This window comes from Chrysochloris asiatica, unplaced genomic scaffold, assembly GCF_000296735.1.
Source record: "Chrysochloris asiatica unplaced genomic scaffold, ChrAsi1.0 scaffold00062, whole genome shotgun sequence".
Lineage (NCBI taxonomy): Eukaryota > Metazoa > Chordata > Mammalia > Afrosoricida > Chrysochloridae > Chrysochloris > Chrysochloris asiatica.
Window position 1 is genome coordinate 13,724,751 of NW_006408580.1, and position 18,557 is coordinate 13,743,307.

General features: G+C 45.4%; 1 pseudogene; it reads left to right on the forward strand.

Annotated features, from left to right (window-relative positions):
• The first annotated feature begins 11,432 nt into the window (after nucleotides 1–11,432).
• Nucleotides 11,433–11,867, forward strand: LOC102821810 (annotated as a pseudogene).
• The last annotated feature ends 6,690 nt before the right edge of the window (nucleotides 11,868–18,557 follow it).

Consider the following 18,557-nt stretch of genomic DNA (forward strand, 5'->3'; position numbering starts at 1 on the left):
CAGATATCCAGGGTTTTTTTTTTTCTGCTACTGCATGGGTTTGAACTGTCAACTTTTAGGTTAGTAGTTGAATACAAACTGTAACACCCAGGGACCTCTGTGTTGTTAAGGGTTTAGGATAAAGAATTGCAGATCTTTAAATCCTTTCACCCTCATAGATGTTGCATTGCATTTCTTGAATATCTCCCCTCACTTTAAGTTATTTTTATTATTGTTATTAACTACCAAGGTAATACTTGTTTGAAAAAATGTCAACTATGGAAACAGAGGCTTGCTGTGTGTCCTTTTCTTTTTCTTTCCTTTTACTCATGTGCATGTTGTAGCAATTGTTAGCTGCAGTCAGTTGGCCCCAACTCCTGGTGACCCCATGCACAACAGAACGGCATGCTGCCTGGTCCTGCACTGTCCCTATGACTGGCTGCAGATCGGACCACTGTGATCCATAGGGCTTTCAGAAGTAGATTACCAGACTTTCTTTCCAGTCTTTCTTCATCTGGACACTCCACTGAACGTGTTCAGTATCGCAGCAACACACATGCCTCACATGCACATGAGGTACATTGGCCAAGAATCGAACATGGGGCTCTTGCATGGAATTCTAGGACCGACCTACGTATTTGTATAGGCTCCCTAAAACCCACATGTGCACATACACATTTTTATAATCAAATTATAATCATCACACTTTGCATCTTGCCTTGCGATGTTTTCAGTCATCTTAACAATGTATGCATGTTTCCCACAACTTCTACCCAGCCTTCCCTTCCAGGACAATAATTCTGTTTGGCAAGTGTTGCTGAAGTCCAACCTGTATCCCTTGAGTCTTATCACCTCAGTGTTTGCCACTCCCTTCTAATTGCCAAGGTACGCATTATTTTGCTATAGTTGCAATGCTGTACCAAAATGCAAGGAAAATCAAAAGGGCTAGGGACTTAACCCTCAGTCAAAGAGTCTAGTGAGTGAGTGAAGAACTACACCAACTTCCTCACCTCTCAGGTGGGAGAACTGGAGGCATTTCCTGGAGATCCTTGACATGGTTCAGCTCCAGTTGCTCACAGTGGTAACTTTCATTGGCCTTCCTCCTTTCCCTGTCATATATCCCCTCTAGCTCTCACCCACACGGCTCTGGTATTTCCTTTACCTCCCAAATAAATAACTTGCACTCTAATACTCTTCTCAGAGTCTGTTTCTGTGTAAACCCAACCTATGATAACCTAGACGTACCTTTTTCTCTTTATTAAATGTGGAATAATGCCACAGTATGGAAATCATCAGACAATTTCTTTGATATCCCATGCGAGTAAAGTTTTACTAAAGGAAATACAGAAATGGCTACAAGCATACATTGACAGAGAACTTCCAGAGGTTCAAGCCGGATTCAGAAGAGGCTGTGGTATGAGGGATATCATTGCTGATGTCCAATGGATCTTGGCTGAAAGCAGAGAATATCAGAAAGATGTATACCTGTGCTTTATTGACTACACAAAGGCTTTCAATTGTGTGGATCATGACAAGCTATGGACAACATTGCGAAGTATGAATATTCCTGCTCATGAGGAATCTATACCTGGACCAAGAGGCAGTTGTTCGAACAGAACATGGGAACACTGAATTGTTTAAATTTAAGAAAGGTGTGCGACAAGGTTTTATTCTTTCACCGTACTTATTCAACCTGTATGCTGAGAAAATAATACGAGATGCTGGGGTCTATGAAGAAAAACGTGACATCAGGATTGGAGGAAGACTCATTAACAACCTGCGATATGCAGGTTAACAACCTTGCTTGCTGAAAGTGAAGAGGACTTAAAATGTTTACTGATGAAGATCAAAGAGCACAGCATTCCATATGGATTACATCTCACTGTAACGAAAACAAAAATCCTCACCACTGGACCAATCAACAACACTCTTATCAACGGAGAAAAGATTGAAGTTGTCAAGGACTTCATTCTTCTTGGATCAACTATCAACACTCACAGAAGCAGCAGCCAAGAAATCAAACGATATATTGCATTAGGCAAATCTGCTGCACAAGACTTTTTTAAAGTGTTGAAGAGCAAAGATGTCACCTTGAGGACTAAGGTGCACCTGATCCAATCAATCCATGGTATTTTCAATAACCTCATATGCATGAGAAAGCTGGACAGTGAATAAGGAAGACTGTAGAAAAATTGATGCTTTTGAGTTATGGTGTTGGAGGAGAATATTGAAAATGCCATGGAATGCCCATAGAACCAACAGATCTGTGTTGGAAGAAGTGCAGCCAAAGTGTTCCTTGGAGGCCAGGATGGCCAAACTTCGACTCTCATACTTCAGACATATTGTCAGGATAGACCAGTTGCTGGAGAAGGATATCATCATGTTTGGTGAGGTGGAGGGTCAGAGAAAAAGAGGAAGACCTCCAGTGAGATGGATTGGCCAAGTGGCAACATCAATGGGCTTGAGCGTGGCAACAGTTGTGAGGTTGGCCCAAGATCGGACAGTGTTTCGTTCTATTGTCACTATGAGTCGGTACCTACTCAATAACAATAACAGTGGGGCAAGGTAGACTCCATGATCTGCTGAATGTAGAAAGAGAAGAAACTGAAAACAACTTTGACTTTGAGCACATCGTAGACTGATATTCATCAGTGAAAGCAAGGCAGGTGCAGTGGTAAATTTGATGTCATTTCATAACGTATTCAGTAAGAGGTTAACAAGATTGAATTGTATTTTTGAGCTGATGTTATGGTTAAAGCTATCTGAAGTTATTTAAAAGATGGGTGTCAGATATTTGGATAGGGGTACAGTTTCAGTGCTTACTGTAGGCACTATTTTCTGTACATAGGCCTCCAATCACCAGGCCTTTCTTCCAACCTTTCTGTTAGCAGCCGTTTGTGCCACCCAGGGATGCTACAAGCCGGATAGTCCGAGGCAAATGGAGATGATTGGTGTATCAGTTTCCTCAGGTTGCCATAACAAAATAATACAAACTGGGTTACTTCAAAGGCCAGAAGTGTATTTTCTCCCAGTTAGGTGACACCAAATTAGGTGTCAGCTTTGTTGATTCTTTTGGAGGTTTTGAAGAAGAATCTGTTCCATGTCTCTCTCCTACTTACTGCTCGCTCGCTCCAGGGTTTCCTCGACTTGCATCTACATCCTCCCTCTGTCTCCCTGTCCCTGTGTCTCTTCTCCTCTTTTATAAGGGCAGCATTCATAGAGGATTAGGACCCATCATACCTAGTCTGACCTCACATTAACTGAGACCATCTTTAAATATCCTATTTTCAAACAAGGTCCTATTCACAGGTACAGAGATTACAAATTCAATGTATCTGTTCTTGAGGCACAATTCATTCCATAAAACTTGAACACCTGACTCTCAGCTTCTCCCACTCTGCCCTCAGTTGTCAAGAGCTCCTGATAGTAGTTCTCCCAGGCTGCTCAGCACACATTTCTATGCATGTAGGCTGCCTTGTGGTCTCCCTTCCCAACTCAGGGCACCTTTGGCTTCCATGAGCCAGCTCCATCCCTACTTAAACACATACACCTGCGTTTTCACAAGCGTGCCCTAGGCTGCGACTGCATTTCCCTCTTATAACTATTTACTTCAAAGCACAAACATTCCTGCCCCCTCCCTGCTGCCTTTCCTGTGGCCTGGTGCGTGTTACCAGGCCAGGTGTGAAGGGGAGGCTTCATGCATTCTGTCCCTCTGCCTAACCTACTCATTGCTGTCTTCCTCACAGGTTGTCTGTTTTCCCTGTCCTCAGCCCAGGGGTAGAAAAGGTCCAGTTTCTACCCCTGGGCTGAAATACAATTTTAATGTAGCTTTCCACAATAGTTGGACTATATTGTGTTCTCATCTAGGATGGGAGTAAGAGAAAGAGAGAACGTTGTTGAGAGATACCTGAGGTTGTCTGTTAAGCACCTGGAAATAGTAGCTAGGTCTGACGCCTCAGTATTTGTCTTGGGTTGGGCTCCCCAGAAGCTGGTCCTGAAGCCAGCATTTCATTGCAAACAGTTTGTGAAAGAATCCCAGGAAACACACCTGGGGAATGAGGATGTGAGGGAGGGAACTGAAAGAAGTCAACAAAGGCTGGCACAGTGGCAGCAGCAATGGGCTTAAGCGTAACAACGATTGTGAGGTTGGCACGGAAGTGGGCAGTGTTTCATTTTATTCTGTATAAAGTCGCTAGGAGTTGGAACTGATTCAATGGCGCCTAAGTAATACCCCTTCCTTACCTGGTTGAGTTATCAAGCCAAATATCATTGTGGGGTAACTACGTTAAAGCTCAATACATACAGCTGGGGAACTCTGGGAGCTGGGGATAAACAAGCCGTTAAGAGTGAGGGAGCTGGTGGATTTATCCCTCAACTTCTGACAGGCACTGGTTGGTGGCTGCTTCTGGGGGGCATTAAACTCTCCAATACTCCTGGCTGGTTGTGCACACAGGCCAAGGGGACTGCTATGGCCAGAAGACAAGCCCTGGTGTTCACAAGCCACCTTTGGTGTCCAGGGAGTGCCAACAGGACATGTTGTTGTTGTTACGTGCCTGTATGGGGTTTCTGAGGAGCGGCTGGTAAGCAGTTCAAACTGACTTTGCAGTCCAGTGCATTAATCCACAGCGCCACACAGGATATAAGTGGAATATTAATTCATCTGCTTTAGGACTCCAGTTAACATGCTCAGCAGCTAACCAAAAGGCTGAGTGTTCATGGCCACCCTGAGGTGTCTCACGACAACCCCATGCATGTCAGAGTAGAACTATGCTCCGTAGTTCAAGAAAGAAAAAAATCCACTGACGCCCTGTGGAGCACAATTCTACTCTGGCACACATAGGGTCACCATCAGTCAGAGTTGGTCCCAAAAGAACTGGTTTTGGGGTCCTCCTCAAACAGTAAATTTTCTCTGTCACATATTCTATGTCCAGGTCTGTTTTTATCACTTGGAACTGCTAGAATCCTAAGTGATACCCCTCCCCTGCCCGGCGTGGCCCTGAGCACTCATTCCCTGCTTGAATCCTTGTACACGTGCTTCCTGTGCCTTTTCTTTGGTGCTGACTGGCTCTACCTTGGCGGGAGTACCTGTATGTCCTGCATGGGAACGATAGACTGAGGGCCTCGTTCACTGTGTGCCACCTAGAACTCTCCTCACAACCCTATGAAGTGAGCCCTCTACATTCTAAGCGCATTTGATAGACGAGCTTCTAAGAGTTTAAGCAATTTACTTAAGGTCACACAATTGGGACATGAAAGAGGAAGAACTTGGACACAGGTCTGTATGACTTGAAGCCCCATTTAAAAAAAAAAAAAAGTGTTGTTGAAAATACACACAACATACCCAGGGCTTTGAACCAGTTCTTTCTGGTTCAGTCATGGCTGACAGTGAAACCAGAATGGACTCAACTTTTTAAAAAGTCCATGAACCGGAAAGATAACTAGAGCAGGAAAAATTATGGCTAGATGCCTTACTTGAAAGTTAATCTCCCTCTTAGAAAACAAGGGCAACATGTGCATTCCATAGCAACCAAATCTCTTGACTCTTGACAACAATGCCCTGCTCAAAGATGGCAGCCTAGTGTGCCACTTTGAATGTATGTTGCTCTCCACAGGCCTCGCAATAAACTCCTTCATTAGGCTTCTGAAAGAACCCACTACATCTTTTCTGAGTCTTCCATTCCAGGGCTTCAACCTGTAATTTTTCCCATTCCAGTTATCATTCTGCTTTACCCAAATTTTAAAAATTCAGACCAGTTTCAATTTAACTTCCTTAGCCATGACTGAACTAGTTCAAACTGGTCTGAAGTCCTGAGCAAAGCATACGTGATTTCAGCAATGTCTACATGTACAGAATAGTAACATTGATTACACACGTTGATTATGCTCTTTGAATTGGGCAGCCACTTTCAAACTTCCTCCCCTATTGACAGAAACATACACTCACCTGTCCCTAAACTTCTATCTAACCTTTTGAGTTGGTATTAACAATTTGTTCTCATATAGTAAATTCTTTAAAAGTACAGTGCCTAAGGCAGACATTCTTTTTTAGTTAAGCTAGAATATGGTTAGGTTTAAAGCAGGCTTCAGGGGATATTTTTTGCTTTATGACTTCACGGTTAAAGATTACTTCAGGGCAGTCCATTCAGCTTAAATGACTCCAGGAAATCTGGATTCCATGAGAATTGAAATTTTGTTCTCCAGTTTTCCCCCTTTTGATCAGAATGGGAAGCCCCATGTTTTTGCTGCATTCTTACCCGAGGCCTGGTCTCTTATCCCATCCTCTGCATCTTCTCCCAATTAGATGTTACTTTCTCTCACTGCCTCCCTCTTCCTCAATAACAACATTTGGTTTCCCTGTTGGTTCCTTCCTGGAACCGTGACGTACTTAACCCTCTGTGTTATTCCCATTTGGATAGAGATTCCTGTCTCAGATCAGACATCTCTAGCATGGCTCCTTGGAGTATGCAAGAAACAAGCCCTCTTAACGTTGTTATTAGTACCCCATGTTACAGATAAGAAAGCAGAGGCCATATAGTTAGAAGTCAGCAGAGTCTGACTTAGAGTCGTGGATTGCCTCTAAACTTTGGATTGTCTCCTTAAATACATGGTGTTTACAAAATGCCTGGCGGTCCGACCTGCTGTCCAGTTTCCCATGGGCAGGGTGCCACATGTGACCTCACTTGGGGGTGGAGTTGTGGTTCCTGTCTTTATCAGCATTGGGCAAAATGAGTTAGAGTGTCCCCAGATGTGTCTGTGATGGGGACTAACAAAATAGTTCCCTGGGGAGCTGGGAGCATGAGAAAGGTCTTGCTCCACCTTCCAGTTATCCTGAGCAGAGTTGGCTAGAGCCACCCTTTTTCCAGGAGCCAGACACAAGCCTGCACCTCCCCATGATGTGGCTCACGCAGCGTTGACACAGAAGGCAGGCAAAGCCTTCAGAGGGACGGCACCGTCAGAGGCCCAAGTGCCAGGAAAATGCAGGCCCTGTTTAACTGTCGCCCAGCAACACCACACACAAACATTTGCTGACAGGAAGAGGCGAGCAGCATTAAAGCTGCCTGACAGGGAGGTGACGGGGCAGCAGAGAGAGGCGGAGGTAGACAGTGTGTAATTGCCAAGCCGGAAGGCTGGCCTCTGGCCAACACATTGAGTTTAAGTGCCTGTGTCACTGCCCTCCACATCCAAGGAGGAGGCTGCCCAAGGCCATGATTCTAGACTGAGTGTCCTGTTGTGGTCTGGCCCTACTGATCCTGGGACAACCTTGGGGTCAGCTTTTGGCATGGGTCCCCTGCCCCTCCCCTTCATTACACGGCCGCTGTGCCTGAGCTGAACTGCAGAAGGAAAAGACCTGTTCTGGACAGCTGGCAACACTGAGTTCCTGTTCCTTCTCCCTCTGTCCTTACCCTACCACCCCAAACTCACTGTTCTGGGCACAGTGCCTGAGCAAGAAATGGGGCCCACAGAAGGCCTTTGGGCCACCCCAGCCCCTGTTGACAGACATTTTCCTACCAATAGGTCTGAAGTTCAGTCTAAGCCAGAAGCTATAACAGGCCCCCCGGGGTGGCTAGGTGGGTTTTGGCGACACAAGATGCATCTTCCCTACTGGAATGCAAAGAGTCTTTCTTGCCCTCCCCCTCCTTATTTTTTCTTCTCTGGCCCAACTTCAGTCAACGAACTTCTTGCTCAGCCCTAGATTACTCGAGAAGCCCCTTGAAACATTCCACCGTGGCTGTACAGTGGGGACCCAGGAAAGAGACAGAAAAGTCAAGGGGAGGACTGAAGTTGTCCCCCTCCTCTTCAAGGCCACCAACACATTGGCCTATAGAAGGTTGACCCGGCAACAGGCTGTGAAATCTGATAGCAGTCTCGTAGCTCCCAAGAAATAATTATTCCCAGGAAAGTGTTTTCAATTTTTAGATAAACTGCTGTTTAAGAAGCAGAGAGGACAGAACTCGAACAGTGGCAACCGTCTGTGGCTTCCCCCAGGGGGCCCGTCATTAACCATTGCTCCCAGAGCTAAAGGCTGCGGCTCTAGCCCCAATTAACAGCCACATTCCAGCAAGCTCCCTGTTTATCAAGGCATTAGCGCTGACATCTGGGGACGGCGCCTGCCCAAGCTTGCCAGCAGGGAGGACTGAGGCGCCCATCCATTCACGCTCAGACGGACGGCTCCGTCCCTCGCAAAGGGTGGGCATACATGAAATCACTGTGGTCTCCTCTGCGGCTGGCTGCTTCCCACCTCTGCTGTGTTATTCTACAACCAGCAGAGTGTGAGCCAAACAGCCCCATCCCTGTGGTGACACGTGCGCCTCTGTGTGATGGTGTGCGTGTGTGTGTGTGTGTGTGTGTGTGTGCGTGCCTGTGTGTGAGAACCTTATGTTTCTAGATAAGATGGCGTCTGGGGAGGATTCTCCAAGGAATTCTCTGAGAACAGAAACAATTTCTCTTCCCTTCTCAAGTCTGTGTGTATGTGTGTGTGTTGGGGGTGGGGGCACAAAGCTACTTCCCTCCTATTTCTTATCTTCATTATCCCCTCTTCTTGTTCTTCTAGTTCTTTTTAATCATTACCATAAATGCACTGATTAAATACCCATCTGCCCCCTTCCCTTGATGGAGTACGAATTCTATTGGCCCCAAATGTGCTAATCAGAGTTAAAGGAACCATGATCTCCCACCCTTGTTAGTGCAGGAAGCCCGCTTTATTCCAAGGACCCAGTACCATTGGGCTCAGAAAATGCTAACTCTACCCCAACAGCCTTCCCTCACCACTGTCCCTGCCCTCACTCAGCACGTGGTGACACCCCTGTTTCTGTCTGCCCCTCATCACCCCTGGTGTGTTTTCACTACCTTCCTTGCAGCCACATTCCTTGGGGACAGATATCTCCTAAGACCCAATTCTCAGCCTTTCTACATCTCGGTTCAAAGTACACCCCTAGGAGTCCAGGCAAGCCCCTTCCAGGGGCTCAGCAGTAATTTAGGACCCTGTCACTGACAGCTCTGGCCTTAGGCTGTATTCACTTTCACCTGGATGCTCTTGTGACACTTCCAATTCCGATGACTACAGCCGCATTTACCTTGTTTCCCCTAACAGAGCTCCCTATAGTCCTTGGATACTTCACAATTCCCTTAGCTACTACTTTAGAATCATGTCGGCATCACCTTCCCTCATCCTCCTTCAACACCCACTTTCAATTTCCAGCAAATCAGCATGTGACTCCTATGCCCACCCTTCCCTGTCCCTCTTGCCGTACCATCACCCCAGGGCTTTTCCGATACACTGGAAATACATAGGACTGGGTCCCCTTCCCCTTGGGCTAGAAAGCATGATGTCCTTCCCCAACTCCCACCTTGACAGACTTTTAACCTTTACTCCCTCCTAAACACAGCTGCAAGGAGCTCTGGTAGTGTAATGGTTATGAATCAGGCTGCGGGCCGCAAGGTCAGCAGTTCGAAACTACCAGCTGTTCTGCGGGAGAAAGATGAGACTTTCTTCTCCCATAAGGATTTACAGCCTCGGAAACCCTGTACAGGGTCGCTATGAGTCGGAATCGACTCCAAGGCACATAACAACAACAACAACAAACACAGTTGTGAAGTCCTGGTGCGGCACGGAGGCTTGGAGGTTCAAACCCACCAACTGCTCCTTGGAAACCCTATATAGGATCTCTACGAGTTGGAACCAACTCAACACCACTTAACAATAGCAAGAGCAAACACAGCTGCTGGATTAATCTTCCTCTGCCATGTGCCCACCTCACCCCTGAGCTTTGACGTGGACAGTTTCCTGTGCCTAAGAGATTCAATGGTGTCAGTTTGTGGCTTTGCAGAAATGCTGATTACTATTTAAACAAGAGTAGGAGGAGTGAAGGAGTCTTGGTGGTACAATGGTTAAGCTCTTGGCTGCTAATCAAAAGGTTGGAGTTCGCACACACCCAAGGGATCCATGGGAGAAAGATCTGGCAGTTGACTTCCATAAAGATTATAGCCTAGAAAACCCTATGAGGCAGTTCTACTCTGTCACATGGAATATCGCTATGGGTTAGAATCAACTCAATGGCACCTAACAACAACAGTTGGGTATAGGGTAGGCTCAAATCTGACCTCTATAGTAAGGCCTTCTAAAGGGGATATTTGCTCATTTACCCAATTCTCCTTTGGGGAACTCCTCTCACTCTCAGTGTGTGGTTTAAATGGAGTCAGTGATGCCCCCAATGGACTGGGGTAGGCCTCTACTAGCCAGGGAGTGGCAGCCCTGGTGATTTTTCTCAAATGGTTGGAAAGAGAGCTCTTTTTATCATGGTTGCTCTGCTAATTAGATGTTAAGTCTGAAACCGCTGGTGGCCATCTTATCACCATGTGCAATAAGTGTCTGGATTCAGCCAATGCCTGAAGTCAACTCTCTCTTAACTTGCTGGTTTCTGGAGCCAAAGCATTCCACTGTTTTTATTGAGCCAGTTGAGCCATTTGAAGTTAGGTTTCTCTGCCTTACAATGAAGAGGGTTCAGCCTGGGGTGACCTCCCTCTGTTTGGAGTCCTGGGTTCTTTCTGTAGTTCTCATTTGGCTCTGATCACATTCAGCTTTCCAATGTGATTTTGATCTTCACATGGAGACCCACACCTCCAATTGGACCAAGTTTCTCTTGCATGGAACCCTTGTCTCCCACCTCTCTGTGCACCAGCACCCTGGTGGAATTATAAGTGACCCTCACAACTCTCGCTGCAGCCCTCCATCCCACTGCTAGGTGCCAGGCATTGTGCCAAGTCATTCATCTATGCTAACTCAGCCTTTACCACAACCCTGCAGATGGGAGTCATGACTGTCCCCATGTTGCAGATGTGGAAATTTTCTATGTCCCCAGAGCTTCAACTCGGGATCTGAATTTCTCCTCCAGAAGGTCAGACTGGTATCGGGGTATCATGGCTAGTCTCAAGATTTATGTTGGGGTTCCTCACCTGAGCATACTATGGTATCCGTAGCTAACCCCAGGCGATTGACTGTCACTTACGACCCTCTTCTAAAAGAGTCCTTGCTTAGATATGCGTGGAGGAAGGGGAGTGAGGAGGGGGCTCACTATTGCATGCATGGCATGAAATGACTAGGTTTCCACATTTAACAGCTTTGTCTTAGCTGTCCCTTAACATCTGTCTTTCTAGGATTGGAGGCCACCAGAGAGCTTTTACATAGTGACTTGTGTGGCACTAGGCAAGAGAAGCTGGCATTAGGGCTACCCTGGGCATGTGGCAATTTATCCCTGGCCTTACACTTTGGTGGATGTGTAATTTTGTAGCACTAGAGTGTCACATGCTTATAAAAACGCTCAGAGTCACAGACTTACAGTTCACGTTTCCAATGATATGAGGAGGCTTCAAAAAGTTTGTGGAAAAATAGAATTAAAAGATAATGGAACTTTGTGCGCCGAGCTTCCGAGGCTGCCTGACGCCCGACTGTCACCATGAAGTTCAACCCTTTTGTGATCTCGGACCGCAGCAAGAACCACAAACGCCACTACAATGCTCCCTCGCACGTACGCAGGAAGATCATGTCGTCCCCGCTGTCCAAGGAGCTGCGGCAGAAGTATAACGTGCGCTGCATGCCCATCCTCAAGGACGACGGGGTCCAGGTGGTTCGAGGACACTGCAAAGGTCAGCAGATTGGCAAGGTAGTCCAGGTGTACAGAAAGAAGTATGTCAATTACATGAGGGAGCAGCGTGAGAAGGCTAATGGGACAACTGTCCATGTGGGCATTCACCCGAGCAAGGTGATTATTATCAGACTCAAACTGGACAAAGATCGGGTAAAAATTCTTGAACACAAAGCCAAATCTCGACAAGTTGGAAAAGAGAAAGGCAAATATAAGGAAGAACTTATTGAGAAAATGCAAGAATGACTATAACCGGTTGTGGAACCACAGTTTAGCCCTAGATGTCTAGCCCAGTGTGTGCTCCTTGGAAACTCTTCCAGATGACTTTGCAATATTCTGTTTCCATCTTATTCTGTTATTGATATGTGGCTCTGTAAATCTTCCTTTGCAATTTTGATTACCAATATTATGAATAAAAATTGGAAGTGTTTCCTAACTGCAAAAAAAAGATAATGGGAAAATTTCACAAACTTTTTTTTAAGCCCCATGAAGCATAGGGGAACATGTTTAAGGCATAGTGGTGCAGTGGTTAAGGTGCTCAACTGCTCATCAGAAAGTCCATCAGTCACTGTGTGGGAGAAAGATATGGCGGTCAGTTTATCCTATAGCCTTAGAACGGCCTTGGGTTCTATAAGGTCTTGGTGAGTCTGAATCAACTTGCTGGCAATGGGGTTATGTCATGCCTTACAGTTTTAAGATTAATATACTATTTCATCATCACAACAGCCCTGTTTGTCATCATTATTATTCCTCTTATATGGATGAGAAAATTGTGTTACCAGGAGGCTTATAACCAAGGCTCTGAATAAGACAGTTCTGCTATGGCACTATAGACTAAGCACTGGACTGTAGGATAAAGAGTCCTTTTGTGGTGCTGTAGGATAACAACTGGACTGCTAATCACAGGTCAGCAGTTCAAACCCCCTAGTCACTTCTTAGAAACCCTATACAGGGTTGCTATAGATCAGAACTGACTTGACGGCACTTAACAACAACAACATAAATAAGAGATGGTCAAAGTGGGCCTCTAAGCCATGTCTTTGTTCTCTTAGAATCATGGGGATTTCACCCTTTTAATGAAATTCATTTACTTAATAATCGCACATTGGGGATTTTCTATGTGCTGTGGGCTAATGTGTCCGACTGCAAAGTCGTTTGAACTACAAGGTCAGTGGTTCAAGCTCACCAACTGCTTTTTGGAAACCCTATACAGGGTTGCTATGGGTTGTAATCGACTCGATGGCACTTAACAACAACAACAACAACAACAACAGGCATTGTGCTGGGAAATGAGGTTACAGGAGTGGTTCCAGAGCTCAGAGCCCGAGGAAACGATGACAGAAAAACAGCCAAGGTTTCAATGTACTATGTTGTTGTTAAGAATAGAGTATTGAGGGAACATCTAAGGAGGAGATTGTGAATTCTCTCAGTTGGAGAAGGTGTCTATGTTAGAGTAGATTATAGAGAAGTGATGGTCTCCTGCTTGTCTTGTATGATTTATAGATAGGCTGATTAGTTGAGACATAGACATGGTCCCTCAGAGGACATGGAGGAGAAGACAACGTTTTGGAGTCTTCCCCAGGCTGGTTCTTTTAGTTGCTTATCTCCTGGGCTCTGCATGCACATTATCTCTTATCCTTACTGTAAGAGCGAGAGTAGTAGAAAACTCATTTTATAGATGAGAAAACCAAAAGCCCTGAGAAGTCCAAAGTCTCCCCCCACCCTGCGTGATTCAATTTAGAAGAACTTTGATGGGTGGCATGTACTGGAACTCCCTGTGGGATCCACTGGGGGCCTTGTTTCAACTGCACTGTAGTTCAGCTGCTACCTTATTTCCACTGTCCCCCCCACCCCCTTCATCTCAAGTGTTGATCTTGACACCACATCCTAGTAACTCTCCTCCATGCAAATTCTCATCCCTGGGGAATGAAGACACCATGCTTTATATTTATAACAATTAGGTTTTGGTTTTACTCTGAGTAACAAAAACTCCAAAGTTAGCTAGATATTTATTTTTCACATCAAAGTCCAGAAGTTAGATGTCCAGGGCTGGCAAGATGGATCCATAGTGTAAGGGATTCAGGCTCTTTATATCTTGTTGCTCTGTGCAACATGGCCTCCATTCCCAAGGTTGCCTTAGGGTCCGAGATGGCTGCTCAAACTCACCATTACATCCTCAGTTTAGCTCGTAAGGAGGAGGAACGAACAAAGAGGGATGTAACCACTTACTTCCAAAACACATTCCAGAAGAAGCTTCTGCTTACATCTTATTGGTTATATGGCTAGAACTAGCTGCAAGCTGAGACTGGGAAATGTAGTCTTCACTGGCATCTAGCTAAATACTGGGTACGCTTGATTATAACCTAAAGGTTGGTGGTTTGAACCCATCCAGTGGTTCCATGGAAGATGATGATCTGCATCCATAAAGATCACAGCAAGAAACCCAGAGGAACAGTTGTTGTTGTTGTTGTTGTTGTTACATGCCGTGGAGTCAGTTCCAATTCATAGTGACCCTGTACAGGGTTTCTGAGGTTGTAAATATTTACGGGAGCAGAAAGGCTCATCTTTCTCCACAGAGCAGCTGGTAGTTTCGAACTGCCTGACCCTGAGGTTGGCAGCCAGATTCGTAACCACTACTCTACCAGAGCTCCTTAGAGGAACAGTGATACTCTGTAATACATGGGGTTGCCACAAGTTGGAATTCATTCAATAGCAACTGGCTTGCTTTTTTGGGTTTATGTCTAAGAGAAAATGTTGTTGTTGTTGTTAAGTGCCATCGAGTCGCTTCCGACCCATAGCAACCCTATATAGGGTTTCGGAGTAGCAGCTGGTGAGCTTGAACCACCGACCTTGCAGTTCAAACGGATTTGCAGTCTGGCGCATTTATCCATAGCGCCACACATAGGGGGACAGATATTTGAGACAATTAGTAGGCTCTGGGTATGTGTTACCCCAAAGACTCCCAAGGAAGGCAGAGGCTATGAGTGGACTAGCTGGTGTTTGGGGTGGGAGGGGCATTGCTGCCAGTCTTTGGAGACCATCCATTGTCTCCACACCTTGGTTTGGACTCTTAAGCACAGTCAGCTCTTGCTCCAAGGGTTTTTTTGCCTTTGCTTTTGTCTCAGCTCATCCATCCTCCCACCCTCCCTGAGAAGCAACCTGGGGAGGAATGACTTTTCCTCTGACTCGCCCCTCCTGTTCTTGTTGATCCTGTGATTCTTTCACCCAGGCGCTTTTCAGTCTCTCCTGGGGCAAAGAGGCATCCCTTGTTTACCCACAAATAATTAACTGCTATGTCATTTAACATATACACAGAAGGTATCACCATAATTGCAGGAAATGTATCACACATCAGGCATATGTAATGGGGGCAACTCAGCACCCAGTGAGACCTGGAATCACAGTTGAAAGACACATTGGCTGGGCCCCTTTACACCCTAGAGGAGGGGTGCAGTGGCCCTTGGCCATGAAGTTGTGGTGAGTAGCAGTCTTCAAGTGCACAGATATTGTCAAGTATGCCCCCTGAACTCTCCTTTCCTCTAAGGCAGTAGAAACTGTGGGTTTGGGCAATGCTGACTGTGACAAGGAGCTCTGCTTGCACAGTGATTAAGTGCTTGGCTGTTAACCAAAAAAGGTCAGCAGTTCGACCCTATCAGCCTCTTCATAGGAGAAAGATGTAGCAGTCTGCTTATTATTGTTAGGTGTCATCGAGTTGGTTCTGACCCATAGAGATCCTTTGCACAACAGAACAAAACACCTCCTCGTCCTACACCATCATCACAATAGCTGCTTGTGCCAATTGCTGCTGCCACTGTGCCAATCCACGAGAAGCTGGAGTAGATGAAGAAGAACGTGGCATCAGGATTGGAGGAAGACTCATTAACAACCTGCAGTATGCAGATGATACAACATTGCTTTTTGAAAGCAAACAGGACTTAAAATACTGGTGAAGATCAAAGACCAACAGCCTTCACTAAGGGTTGTACCACAATGTAAAGAAAACAAAAATCCTCACCACTGGAGTAATCAATAACATCAAGATAAATGGAGAAAAGATTGAAATGAACAAAGACTTCATTTTGTTTGGATCCACCACCAACACTCATGGAAGCAGCAGTCAAGAAATCAAATGACGTATTACATTAGACACATCTGTTGCACAAGACCTCCTTAAAGTGTTCAAGAGCAAACATGTCAGTTTGAGGACTAAAGTGCATCTGACCCAAGCCAGGTATTTTCAACAGTAAATGTTATAGCCTTGGAAATCCTATCAGGCTGTTAGTTCCAATAAGGTCCTTATGAGTTGGGATGGACTTTGTGGCAATGGTGGAACTGCGTGCTTGTCTAAGGAGAGGAAGTAATGAATCTGGTAGGGAGAATAGCTCAGGGATAAGGGGATTGGAAGGAGCCCTGGTGGCTCAACAGGTAAGCACTTGACTGCTAACTTGAACTTATCTGGCAGCTCTGTGGGAGAAAGATCTGCTCTAATAAAGATCACAGCTTTGAAAACCCAATGGATAGTTCTAGTCTGTCTTGTAGAGTAGCTATGAGTTGAAAATCAACTCTGAAGCACTTAAGAACAAAGGGGCTAGAGAAAAGAAGAGAGGGAAGAAACTAGAAAAGACAAGGTATGACTGGGAGGGAGAGGTAAAAAGGTCAAGAGAGTGAAGTGCGGGGACTCCAAGGTGGGACAATTGAGGGAAACTTCTACAAGGGTGGAGGGATTGGTTCCAAAATACTACCCTGGACTATATCCCAGGATGAGGGAATAATGATTGCAATCTGAGTCAGACAGCAGGGTTTGTCAAACTAATGTGCGCACAAATCTCCTGGGACAGAACGCTGCCGGTGAGCCCCAGAGGAGGGAGGAGGACTGGGCGTGACTTGAGAAGCTGCATTCCCAAGGAGTAACCAGGTAATGATGCTGCTGTTTGTCCCAGGATCACACTGAATAGAAAGGACTTAAACTTTTTTTTCCCAAACTGATTCTCCCCTTTAACCTCACAATGACCCTGTTTTATAGAGAGGAGATTGAGGTGCACAGATGCCAAGTAGCTTGCGTGAAGTTCCACGGCTGGTCAGCCTGTGGTTTTCTGCTTTGTATGTCGAGCTGTGTCCTTAAGTGTACTGGAGAGCACTCATGCATGCAGTTGCCTGGGAACATGGGACAAGTTCTGAGGGTCAGATGGTGCCTGGGATGGGTCCTGGATGGGAACCCGGAGGCTTTGCTTCTCAAGGACCAAGAAGCTGAGACACAGAAAGGAAAGAAATACCATGAGGGGCATAAAACAGAACGGGATTAAAAAGAAGAGTTGAAGATATCATCTGTTAGCCTGGATCAAGCTGGACTTTGTTACTAAACCAAGTGCCTGGAATTTCTCAACCCGAGTATCGGTTTTCTCTTGGAAAATGCAATTTATTAGATCAGATCTTTGTGTTCTGCCTGCAAATGTCTTGATTTTGATTCACAAAGGAGAAGGGGCTGCTGAGTGAGAGCAAGCAATAGAGATGTCATTGGAAGAAGGGCATCCCCTGGGCAGGTGGTAGGCAGAGCATTTATTATGGTGGTGGGGTATGAGCCCAGAGATTAGGCAATAAATGGGATGTTGTTATTAGATGCTTTCAAGTCAGTTTCCACTCATAGCAACCCTATGAATAACAGAACAAAACACTACCTGATCCTGCATTATCCTCACAAGTATTGCTATGTTTGAGCCCTTTGTTGCAGCCCTGTGTCAATCCATCTCGCTGAAGGTCCTTTTTGCTGACCCTCTACTTTACCAAGCATGATGTCCTTCTCCAAAATAACAGTATTACTGAGCACCTATTATATACAAGACACATTCCTTGCCTTGTGGCTTCTTCCTCCATCTTCAAAGCCAGTAATGACTGCTATAATCCTCACACTGCCTCACTTTGACTTTGACGCTCTTGCCTCCCATTTTCACTTTTAAGGACTCTTGCGATTACATTGGACACAAATGGATGTTGTTAAATGCTCTCATGTTGGTTCTGACTCATAGCAACCCTGTGTACAACAAAACACTGCCCAGTCTGATACCATCCTCACAACTGTTGTTGTGTTTTAGCCCATTGCTGCGCCAATCCATCTCACTGAGGGATGTCTTCTTTGTCACTCTCCCCCTACTTTATTAAGCAGATGTCCTTCTCCAGGGACTGGTCCCTTCTGACAACATGTCCAAAGTATGTTAGACAAAGTCTCACCATCCTTACTTCCAAGGAACATTCTGGCTATACTTCTTCCAAGACAGATTTTTCTGTCTTCTGATGTTGTTGGTAAGTGCCTTCGAGTCAGTTCTGCCTTATAGCAACCCTGTATAGGGTTTCTGAGGAGCAGCTGGTGGGTTTGAACTGCCAACCTTGTGGTTCGCAGTCCTGTGCTGATCCTTCAATGCCTGAAGTCAATATTCTCTGTCGACACCATAATTCAAAGGCATTGATTCTTCTTTGATCTTCCTTATTCATTGTCCAGCTTTCATATGCATATGAAGTAACTGAAATACCATAGCTTGGATTAGGTCTGCCTTAGTCCTCAAAGTGAACATTTGCTTTTTATAATTTTAAAGAGATCTTTTGCAGATATGCCCAGTGCACTATATAATTTGATTTCTTGATTGCTGCTTCCATGAACATTGGTTGTGGATTCAAGTAAAATGAAATCCTTGACAACTTCAGTCTTTTCTCTGCTTATCATGTGTAATGCATACTGAAGGCTGTAGTCCTTGATCTTCCTCAGTGCGTGCTTCAAGTTTTCTTTGATTTTAGCAAGAAAAGTTGTTAATGCTTTTAGCAAGCATATGGCAGGTTGTTAATGAGTCTTTCTCCATTCCTAATGCTGAGTTGTTCTTCATATAGTTCAATTTCTTGGATCCTGGTGTGGCGCTGTGGATTAATGCGCCAGACTGCAAAACCGTC